This window comes from Gymnoscopelus microlampas (assembly GCF_963454915.1).
Source record: "Gymnoscopelus microlampas genome assembly, chromosome: 11".
In the NCBI taxonomy this organism is placed as follows: domain Eukaryota; kingdom Metazoa; phylum Chordata; class Actinopteri; order Myctophiformes; family Myctophidae; genus Gymnoscopelus; species Gymnoscopelus microlampas.
In genome coordinates this window covers 907,501-917,232 of record NC_139948.1, presented here as the reverse complement: position 1 = coordinate 917,232, position 9,732 = coordinate 907,501, and positions in this window count along the sequence as shown.

Sequence of the window (9,732 nt, the reverse complement as noted above, 5' to 3'; positions counted from 1 at the left end):
TTCTCTGCTGTGAAGCACTGTTTGAGCCGTGCGAGGCAGTGGCCAGGAGCCTGCAGAGTCCCAAAGCTAGTGCGCTGGGTGCGCTCCAGTGTGCAAATATGCTCCAAGCGCGCGTGAAAACTGTGAGAGATGATGCAATTGTGGAGGAGATGGTCCGCAAATGTGCCTCGCTAACAGGTCTGAAAATGCCAGTGCCAGACGCCGTTAGGGTGAGCAGAACCCCATCTCGTTATCGCCAAACTATGGTACGTGAGGCTGTGGCGCACAGCGAACCAACAGTGATTTGGCGACATGGCTTTTACGAGGCTGTTGATTTGGTGTTAGCGGAGCTAAACAGAAGATTTGATCAAGACGCTATGAACATAGCTGCAAATAGAGAGAGAGCAGTAATACAGGCAGCAGAGGGGAAAGCGGTTGATTTTGGGAGCCTCCACCTACCCAAGGAGATCGATAAAGGCCGCCTTGATCTCCAGCTTAAAATGCTGGGTGATTTAATCAGAGAGTCAGAGCCTCCTCGCTGTAAAACAGTTCAAGATGTGGCATCACGCATAACCAAGCTCCTTCCACAAACGAGAAAGCTCCTTGTAGAAGCTGAAAAACGTATAGAGTTATGTCTGTGTCTACCCATCTCTGTGGCCTCATCAGAGCGTACCTTTTCTGCCTTGCGCCGCCTGAAAACCTGGCTACGCAGCACCATGACACAGAAAAGACTCACTTATCTGTCCCTGATGCATGTCCACCCTGACATTCTCAACTCATTGGACACACACGGCCTCATGAGGACATTTATTTCTATTACTCCAGAGCGCAAATCCACGTTTGGATCACTGTGACATATTTGGATTATTGTGACTTTTCTATTACTGTGACATTTGATTTGGATTATTGTGACGTTTGGATTATTGAACTCGGCCCGCCCCGCAGGCGCAGCACGCACGGTACTGTACAGTAATACATTTATTATAAACTGCCGCCGAGCAGATTGATTCCCCATTGGCATTGTGTGTGTGTTGACTGAGTTGTCAGTGAGAGTGCAGTGTGTGCGCAATAAATGGGACACGTCTCTGCGTGCCCAAAGAGAGAAGTTGCTTTGTTGTGGTTTTATCCTATTGTTTTATCCTAGAGTACAGATGTTTTCATGCTTTTTTGGTGATTTTTATTGCCACCGAAATTAACCGAATTAACCGAAATAAAGTTAGAACCCCCCCCCGACCCGGTTTTATCCTATTGTTTTATCCTAGAGTACAGATGTTTTCATGCTTTTTTGGTGATTTTTATTGCCACTGAAATTAACCGAATTAACCGAAATAAAGATAGAAACCCACCCCCCCCCCCCAGACCCGGTTTTATCCTATTGTTTTATCCTAGAGTACAGATGTTTTCATGCTTTTTTGTTGATTTTTATTGCCACCGAAATGAACCGAATTAACCGAAATAAAGTTAGAAAAACCCCCCCCCAGACCCGGTAAGACCCGAAAAAAATCGCGCGCGCGCGGACGTGCTTCGCGCGCGTGCATGAGGGGCAGCACCCCTGACTGAAAAGGTGTTCCCACGGCCCTGGGTTAGATGCAGTCATATTTGTGGATTGGTTACCTTCTCTACTTTTCTAATCTCCTACAATAACAGTTTTCTAAAGTTCATGTCACACAGTGGAAAAGTACTTGCTAACACAAATCTTCACCCATGGCTCGTCTGTCTCAGGATTAGTGAGTCGAAAGCCACTGCCACTTAAAAACATACTTATCTGTTGACATGACCTTTATCCAACCATACATGCATATAGACATTATTTACAGATTTATTATAATTTTAAGACTAATAATTTCCTTCCATTTGATGGAATGAAACCCAATCACTGATTGGCTGACAGCAATTAGACTCCGTTGCATTTTACCGTGCATAGATAGAATAGGAAGGAAAGCCCCAAAATAAAGAAAAGCGTTTAAAGAGGAAAGTTACACCCGTGAAATGGCCCACTAGCCAGCAATGGCTAGAATGATGCGAGAGCCATAAAATGACTACTGAGTCACAGAATGCAGCCAGCAATGGCTAAAAGCGCATGGGATGGCTCAACATGAGCCAAGTTAGCCAGCAATGCGAGAGCCATGGAATGGCTTGAGAAATGACCACTTGATCAGAAAAATGCAGCCAGCAATGGCTAAAACGCATGGAATTGCCATAAGCAATGAATGAGAATAGAATTAGTAAAGAATGACCGACCAGGTCAGCAGAAATTTAGTCAGCAATGACTAAACGTGCAGCCAGCAATGGCTATAAAGCACATGAGACGCTTCATGAAAAACACCACTGATTTAGCAGAAATGTAGTCAGCAATGACTAGAACGTGCAGCCAGCGATGGCTGAAGCGCATGAGATGTCTCATGAAAATCACCACTGATTTAGCAGAAATTTAGTCAGCAATGACTAAAACGTGCAGCCAGCAATGGCTAAAGCGCATGAGATGTCTGATGGAAATCACCACTGATTTAGCAGAAATTTTGTCGAAAATGACGTGCAGCATAGAATGACCTCTCTCTACAACAATGACGTGCAGCATAGAATGACCTCTCTCTTTACAACAATGACGTGCAGCATAGAATGACCTCTCTCTTTACAACAATGACGTGCAGCATAGAATGACCTCTCTCTTTACAACAATGACGTGCAGCATAGATGAGCAGCTAGGTCACAGAAATTTTGCCAGCAATGGAAGGCTACACGGCCACAGAAATGTAGCCGGCGATGGAAGGCTACTAGGCCAACACGAAGCTGATGTTTAGGTATTGGCATGTATGCCACCGAGGTGAATAGCTCAGTGGAAGTCTGCATTGATGAACAGACGAGGCCTGCAAACCTGACTTTCCCAGTATCCAAGGTGAACAGCACTCATCCCCATCGGCATTGGGCATCCCATCACCATGCATAAGCCGGACATGGAAAAAGAAGCACAAAGCAGAATATCAATGAATGCTGATAAATTACTTTGCCTGATATCGCTTTCAATTGCTAAAAGTGAGGTAGATGAATGCAGTTTTAATGAGGTAGTGGCCATTGCACTAGTAGTAACTTAGCATGTTCATGATCGGCACGTTTGCAGCAATTTAGTACTAGCAGCATTAGCCGACTATAGCAGTGGTAGCAATGTAGTCCACATCATTAGCATAATCATGATTAGCAGACATTTTGCCAGCAATTGCAGAATGAGTAGCATTAATACAGTAGCCTAGGAATGCAATCAACATAATTAGCATGATCATCATGATGGCACTAGTACGAGTAGCATGCATTGACTGCAGAAACAATGTCAGAAGTTTTAGCCTAATCATGATCAGCAGTCAATGTTAGTAGCAGTTGAAGAACGACTAGCATTATCTGAGCAGTAGAAGCATGCAGTGAGGAGCTTTAGCATTGTGGAGACCATCGTGTTGATGGCAGCAATTTAGTACAGCAACTTAAGCACTAACATGAACATTGAGATGATGGCAGCAATTTAGTGCTGCAACTTTAGCATCAACATGAACATTGAGATGATGGCAGCAATTTAGTGCTGCAACTTTAGCATCAACATGAACATTGAAATGAAGGCAGCAATTTAGTACTGCAACTTTAGCATTAACATGACCATCATGTTGGCAGCAGTTGAAAGTAGCATTAGTTGTAAATGCAGTCGACAGTGTTAGCAGGCTTATGACCAGCCTTGCTTTTTACAGCAGTTGTAGCATTAGCTGAAGTAATGTTTAGCACATGAAAACAGCAGCTGAGTAAAATAACATTAGCTGTAATGATAGCAGACATGTTAGCAGCAGCTTTAGTAAAAGTAGCATTAACTGCAGTAGCGATGGAGTCAGCAGCAAAAGCGATTCATGACTAACCTCATCTTTGCAGCAGTAGTTCAAATAGCAGTACACATAGCATTAGCTGACTAGCAGTAATAGCAAAGCAATTTAGCATAAACTGCTAAACTGCTTTTTTTCTTTTTTTTTCTTTTCTTAATACAATGAGATGGTTCACTCTTCTCCATCCTTCCTAAAGCTGCCTAGTGGCAATGCAGACGCAGCATAAGCACACTCAATACTAGCCTCATGATAGCAGTTGAAGTAGTACACTTGTAATGTTTACAGTCATGATAGTAGCAGACTGAGTGAAAGTAGCATTAGCGGAAGCTGTAGTAGCAATGCATTAGCATTAGCTGAAACTGTAGTAGCAATGCAGTCAGCAGTGTTAGCCGACTCATGACTGACCTCATGGCAGCAGCAGTTTGACGTAGCATAGCTATAATGATTACTGTCATAATAGCAGCATTAGCTGAAGCTGTAGTAGCAAGGCAGTTTAGCAGGATTTGCTGACTCATGACTGCAGCAGTTGACATGATTAGCAGTAGCCTGAGTAAATGTATCATTAGCTGTACTTATTGGGAGTCTTGGTGTAGCAGCTGTAGCATGAGCTGTAATGATAGCAACAGTTTTAGTAGCAATAGCTGTAATTATTAGTAGTTATGTTAGCAGCAGTTTGAGTAGAGGTAGCATTAGCTGAAACTATTGCAGACAGGAGTTAGCATTGCTGTAGCAACAGTAGCAAGAGAGTAGTCAGCATTATTAGCTGATTCATTATGGCTATTTGTGATAGCTGCACAAACTGTTGAAAGCAGGGCTGGAAATGAAGGCAACCATTGCATCTGGAAGTAATGTGGTCAGCTTGTTAGATTAGGCTATGTAGCACCAGCTGGTGTTTGATGAAAGCAGCCCTAATCATGGAATAAGTAAGGTAAATCCTCAACACAACATCAACTTAACAAACCCTGACTAAAAAACTGAGAAAAAAGCTGATGATGAGCTGCCGTTTGCAAACTCTGTGTGTAGGCCACAGACCACAGAGAGAGTACACTTTGCTTGTTGCATGCTGGAAAGAGAATGACAGCAGTGAGGCAGTGATATTTAAAGGCGGAGTCCAACTGCCTGATTGGCTGACTGCAGATTGGCTAGAAGTGCACACACACTTAGCTGTGAATGACAACTCAGAGATCTTCTTTATTGAATTTGCGCTTAGAGCTACATTAACATCCTATGATGCAGTATTTTTTGGCCATAATCGCGCAGCCCTACTTGAAGCGTTTCCTTTTTTGAGTGGTACATATAACCCTAAGAGCTACCAGTGGTGCCGCGTAAAAAGACGACTGTCACGCAGTAAGCCTTTTAAAGCCCATAGGTGTGGCGATCGGGTGGCGCAGTGGTCAAGTACCTGGCCATCACCTCGGAGGTTGTGGGTTCACCTTGGTGCGTCCGGCTTTGTCAAGCGACTATACGAACATAATAGGCTCTATGCACAGCAGCCATATTATCACTTCCTTCACAGGTGTTACCAATGATACTAATGAAGGCTCTGTTCCATTTAGTGTAGCACAGTGGTTTCCACGACCCCCACAACTTTGAGAGTGTACAAATGGAACCAAATGGACCCGTAAGGGTCCATTTGGTTCCATTTGTACACTCTCAGAGTTACACACCTGTAAGGGGCCATTTGGAAGCCCATGAGGGTCCCTGGACCCCAACTGTAGACCCACTGGTGTAGCAGAGTGTGAGCCAACATGCACAATATCAGCACCCTGACTCTGTTTGACCAGAATGGAACAGAGCCTTCATTAGTATCATTGGTAACACCTGTGAATGTCTTCACAATATGGCTGCTGTGAATAGAGCCTATTGAGGGAAGCTGGGCGGGGAGGGTGATAATTTGTCACTGCATGTAATCCTATGGGCTGTCAGCAGGGAGTGTTGGGGGGTAGGAAGGAGTAGGACGAAGGCTCTACGTCCTCCCGGTGGGGGCTCCTCACTGGCAGGTGAGTCGGTAGGATACAACAGCAGCAATCTGGGAACCCAGAGCCAACTGAAAAGGAAAAACAGCGACCTCTGCTGTTTGACACTATGTCAGTTGGCTCTGGGAGGAAGAAAACGTAGCACACGTGCGCAAGGAAACCGGGGTTTTGGTCTGCCTTCAGCACATCACTTCCGGTGGTGCGACTATGTTTTCATTCCCACTAACAATATTTCTACACGGAACACTAACACCACTTCTCCCAGAGAACATGGATCATTTTGGTTATAAGCCCACTTGTTTCTATGATGAAAGAGCAAGTTAAAATGTGAATCTTTCCGTGGTTTTGTCTGCTCCGCGGACGCTATTGTTAAATTAGTTTCGGTTTGTTTCTAGTAGGACGGACACGTGAATCCCGCCCACTACATTTGATTGGGTAAAGCGCGGCCTGCTTCCTGATCTGAAGGCACGCCCATGGCGTACACGTTATGACGAACCTCCCCGACAGATTCCAACGCAGAGCAGAATCTGTTCTTGAGAGATTACAACAGCAGTGACAACACACAAATGTGGGTGGGGAGGAATCAATTGGCATAACGACCACATTTTCAAATATGTTGAAAATAGGAAATCTACAAGCTCACAATGCATCGCTGCACGTTGTCATCAATATTTCTTGTACTTCATCATTTTACTTGTGTTGTACGTTTTTAAAAACATGTACTTTTGAATACTTTTTTAATTAAAACAATTTCATTTTGTCCAATCTGTATGGTAGAGTATGTTAATGCAATATAACTTATACAAGCTGCATGGAAGAGTATGTTAATACAATATCACTTGTAAAATTAATTGTGGTGGTTGCATTTTGTCTCCCTGTGTTCAGGTTATGACCGATACAATGAATCACTCTTGACTACGTTCTTTAACTGCAGAGGTTGTGGTATTTATTTACTTCGGCTCACCCAGCTGTGCTCAGTAGCATACATGGAATGATCCTGATTCACAGTCTGGTCTGAAAGACACACATACAATATACAAATTTTGACCTGATGGTCAAGATTCAATTTATCCCCTGAGCAAGTATGTCGCCTCTATTAGCTGAATGGTAAAACATTCAGCACTTAAAGCAGTACTTTGTAACTTGTCTCTTCTACCACGGATTTAAACCTGGTATTCTGCTTAAAGGAGGAGTTCACCCAAATTCTTAAGCCAATAATTTGATGACCGGGTGTGTATCCGGTAGGAGACACAAATAATCTACTTTGTGTCTCCTACCGGATACATTAGCCGGTAGGAGACGGGAATCAAATTATTGGCTTAGGAATGCCACAAAAACAAAAATAAATATAGCTGCAAGCAGCGATAATACAGAGCCAGACATGGAAACTAGAGAGAGAGAGAGAGAGAGAGAGAGAGAGAGAGAGAGAGAGAGAGAGAGAGAGAGAGAGAGAGAGAGAGAGAGAGAGAGAGAGAGAGCGTTTGTGTGTTTGTTTGTGTGTTTGACAGCGTACTAGTGGCTCCATTTGACTACACAACACAGCCATCATGGGAGGGAGAGAGAGAAAGAGAGAGAGAGAGAGAGAGAGAGAGAGAGAGAGAGAGAGAGAGAGAGATAGATACTGGAGAGAGAGAGAGACATGGATACTGGAGAGAGAGAGACATGGAAACTGGAGAGAGAGAGAGATAGAAACGGAATAGATGAGAGAGAGAGAGAGAGAGAGAGAGAGAGAGAGATAGAAACGGAATAGATGAGAGAGAGAGAGAGAGAGAGAGAGAGAGATAGAGAGAGAGAGAGAGAGAGAGAGAGAGAGAGACATGGAAACTAGAGAGAGAGAGATAGAAACGGAATAGATGAGAGAGAGAGAGAGAGAGAGAGAGAGAGAGAGAGAGAGAGAGAGAGAGAGAGAGAGAGAGAGAGAGAGAGATGGAAACGGAACAGTTTGATGAGAGAGAGAGAGAGAGAGAGAGAGAGAGAGAGAGAGCGCCATGGAAACGGAATAGAGCGTTTGTGTGTTTGTTTGTGTGTTTGACAGCTTACTAGTGGCTCCATTTGACTACACAACACAGCCATCATGGGAGGGAGAGAGAGAGAGAGAGAGAGAGAGAGAGAGAGAGAGAGAGAGAGAGAGAGAGAGAGAGAGAGAGGCTCCATTTGACTACACAACACAGCCATCATGGAGAGAGAGAGAGAGAGAGAGAGAGAGAGAGAGAGAGAGAGAGAGAGCGCCATGGAAACCGAATAGATTGAGATTGTAGATCGGCTATTTTCAGAATGAAGTATGTATTTCAGGTTATCTTTACCATTTGCACATGTATTCATTGATACAGTCATGTTGTTTGCAATTCCACTTAAATGAAGTCTACAAGTGAGGCTTGAACTGACGACCTTGAGATTGTGAGGCACTCATTTAAGGGAGACGCCATTGGACCAACAGACAAGAAACTGTGAAAAAGGAGATCACACAGATGATACAGTTTCACGCAAATAGCTGAAAAATCCTGGGTTTAAGTGCTTTTCAAACTGCTCAAAATTGCGGACAATCTAAGGGCGGAGCTTACTGGTCAAAGCGATAGATGTGTTCCTCATGAGTCAAGGCACAAGTGTAAGCAAGTTTCACGACTTTCGGCCAAACGAGGCATGACCTTTGCCTGTTTAAAGTTTGCATTTTCAAAAAATTGCTATAGCGCCCCCCTTTGGCCAATTGGAGTGAGATTGGTTTCAGTGATATTTGGAATGACTCTCTACATTACTGCAACGTTTCAAAGAAATGTGAGTCTTGCATGTATGTGTTAGGGGCAGATGAATAATTTTCATAAAACTGCAATAGTTAAAATCTATGGAATCCTGGGATTTTGGAGCAATCTGCACGAAACGTTTAACACTTGAACTTTGGACCTCTGCCGACATAATGATGGGAGCGGATTTTCCATAAGTGAAAAAATGCAGAAGTTAGGAGCCAATGGCTGTTTTCCATATAATTCAAAATGGTGGGCGATCTAAAGGTCAGAGGTCAAAAGTCAGACCACAAAAGTTGTCGGGCATGAAGAGACGCATGTGTGTATCGAAGTTTCATGGTTGTAGGTCAAACAGGGCATGAGTTGTACCTGTTCAAAGTTGGCACTTTCAATTGAGTGCTATAGCGCCACCCTTTGACGAATGAGTGTGAGAATTATTTCTTGGTAGTTTTTCATGAGCATCTACCATATGGCCGAGTTTCGTAAAAAGCGTATGCACGGTTAAGCCAGAGCTGGCAAAAACAAGTATTTTTCAAACTGCTCAAAATTGCGGAAAATCTAAGGGCGGAGCTTTATGGTCAAATCGATACGTGTGTTCCTCATGAGTCAAGGCACATGTGTAAGCAAGTTTCACGACTTTCGGGCAAACGAGGCATGACTTATGCCTGTTTAAACTCTGCATTTTCAAAAAATTGCTATAGCGCCCCCCTTTGGCCAATTGGAGTAAGATTGGTTTCAGTGATATTTGGAATGACCCTGTACATTTCTGCAAAGTTTCAAAGAAATGTGAGTCTGCATGTATGTTTTAGGCGCAGATGAATAATTTTCATAAAACTGCAATAGTTAAAATCTATGGAATCCTAGGATTTTGGAGCAATCTGCACGAAACGTTTAACACTTGAACTTTGGACCTCTGCCGACAACTTCTAGGCGGCGGAATTTCCATAAGTGAAAAAATGCAGAAGTTAGGAGCCAATGACTGTTTTTCATATAATTCAAAATGGTGGGAGATCTAAAGGTCAGAGGTCAAAAGTCAGAGTGTGAAAGTTGTTCGGCATGAGGAGACGCATATGTGTATCCAAGTTTCATGGCTGTAGGTCAAACAGGGCATGAGTTGTACCTGTTCAAAGTTGGCATTTTCAATTGAGTGCTATAGCGCCACCTTTGGACGAAAGATTGTGA